Source organism: Zalophus californianus, chromosome 15 (assembly GCF_009762305.2).
Source record: "Zalophus californianus isolate mZalCal1 chromosome 15, mZalCal1.pri.v2, whole genome shotgun sequence".
Classification (NCBI taxonomy): domain Eukaryota; kingdom Metazoa; phylum Chordata; class Mammalia; order Carnivora; family Otariidae; genus Zalophus; species Zalophus californianus.
The window spans coordinates 17,390,139-17,392,292 of record NC_045609.1 but is presented as its reverse complement, the minus strand read 5'-3'; positions in this window follow the sequence as shown (position 1 = coordinate 17,392,292).

The window sequence follows — 2,154 nt, the reverse complement described above, 5'->3', positions numbered from 1 at the left end:
CCCTTTGCCAAGTAAGGTCACTGGGCACCAGGCACAGGTTCCGGGGCTTCGGATGTGGGCAGCCCTTCTGGGGGCCACCATTTGGTCTCCCCCTCTGCAGCAGCCAACTGGGAAAGGAAAAGCACATGAAGGGCCACACCAGTGGGTGGTGGCCCCGTGTCGGGGAGCACACCACACTTCCACACACTCCCGTGTCCGGAGCTCAGCCCCAGAGGGGCTGGGAAGTGGTCTGGCTTGGTGTCCAGGAGGAAGAGAAGGACGTAGAACTTGGAGCTGCTTTAGATACGCACCTCGATCTCCTGTTGGGAGTCTTGACCAGGAATTCTTTGCAGCTCCCTGGAACTACTACATGGAGTTGCCCTCTGAGAGCCGCTCAGCCACATAAGTGCGTGTGGAAAGGGCAGCCCCCGGGTCCTCAGGCCTCTCCTGGTGGGCAGCTCGGGGCCGCAGGACGTGGGGTGCTCGGCCTTGCCCTGCCTTAAGGCCAGCAGCAGCCCTGGCGGCGCAGTAACAGACAGACGTGACCCTGCCACGGTTTGCGGAGACCTTCCCGCTCAAGTTCATGTTCCAGGGCTCGAGAGAGTGACGGACTGCAGATGTTGAGCGAATGGTAGCCTCTTAAGCCAGGTTTTCAGGGGCATTCTTCTCTGAAGGCACCGTTGATTTTCTCAGTGCCTGGCATCCTGATACGCAAGAGAGACTCCCTCCTCCTCGGCCGCCAGACAGCCCAGAGGAAAGCTCCCTGCTGTGGGAGAAAGCCGGCCTCTCCCTGCCCGTGTCTTCCTCCTGTCTCAGGGTCAGCAGCTCCGAGGGAGACACACTGTCCCTGCCCTGTGCGGACACCCCGGCCCCGCCCGCCTCCCTCGACTGGCCGCTGGCCGCCGTGCTGGATGGCCGCAGAGACTGGTCCGGCGCTCCCCACCCGCGGCTTCCGAAGTGCCTCCGTGCTCCGCTCAGCCTTCGTTCTCACTTTCACACGGAGTCTCAGATCATCCGCGATTCTCACCTTGTCTCAGCTCTCACTGATGTGGAACTGAAATGTACTCTTAATCTTTGAGGTGTGATTTGATGGTTAAGGAACCCAGCTTGGTGCAGTAACCCCGACCTGAATTACTCTCCCACCTTGAACAACTGAACCAGGCCAGGGTTGGAAACGGCGCGTGTGGACCCTGGACAAGAACAGTGGTGGATCCCAGAGAGAGAGGGGAAACTGAGCCCTGTGTGGACAGTGGCCAGGCCCTGGCACAGGAGGACCCAGAACCTGGTGACTCTGGTTTGAGAGAGTTTGGAGCGGGGGGTGCCGGGGAGGCCAGAACTTGGGGGGCAGAGTGTGTAGAGGAGGGCGGCTCTCATTGTGTAGCTGGGTGCTGATTAGCCACTGCTGTGGGCAGGAGGCCATTAAGGTGAGGAAAGGGTCCCCAGAGAGGAGCGGGTAGAGCAATCCTCCAAGCTCAAGGGGCCCAGGAATAGTGTGTGTTCCCGCCGGCCAGAATAAAGGGCGCCGACGGGCCACGAGTAGGGTCCTCGGAAGGGTGTGGCCTCAGGCGTGGCACCAAATTAGCCTAAACCAAAGGCTGGTCTCAGCCCACTTAACAAAGCTTAAAAGCAAGCCACAGAGGATAACGTTTTGGTAAACTCAACAGAAGTGCAGAGTAACTTGAATGCAGGGAGGTGGGCTACGGGACCCCCACTCCCTTGAAGTGATGGAGTCACTGATGTTCAAAACACATGGTGTTTTAGAGTCTCTCAGATGCACCCTGAACATCTGCTCATCCTGCAGCTTTAAAAATCACATGGTGGGGGCGCCTGGGTGGCTCGGTCGTTAAATGTGGGCCTTCGGCTCAGGTCATGATATCGGGGTCCTGGGATCGAGACCCGCATTGGACTCCCTGCTCAGCGCAGGGTCTGTTTGTCCCTCTCCCTCCGCCCCTACCCCTACTGGTGCTCTCTCTGTGTCTCCCTCAAATAAATAAATAAATAAAATCTTAAAAAACAAAATCACACGGCGAACCTGTGTCCACACAAAAACCTGCACACAGATGTTTATAGCAGCTTTTATTCATAATTGCCAAAAAACGTTGGAAGCAACCAAGTTGTCCTTCAGCATGGGGATGGATATATCAAATGGTGGCCCATCCAGACAATGGAATGTCA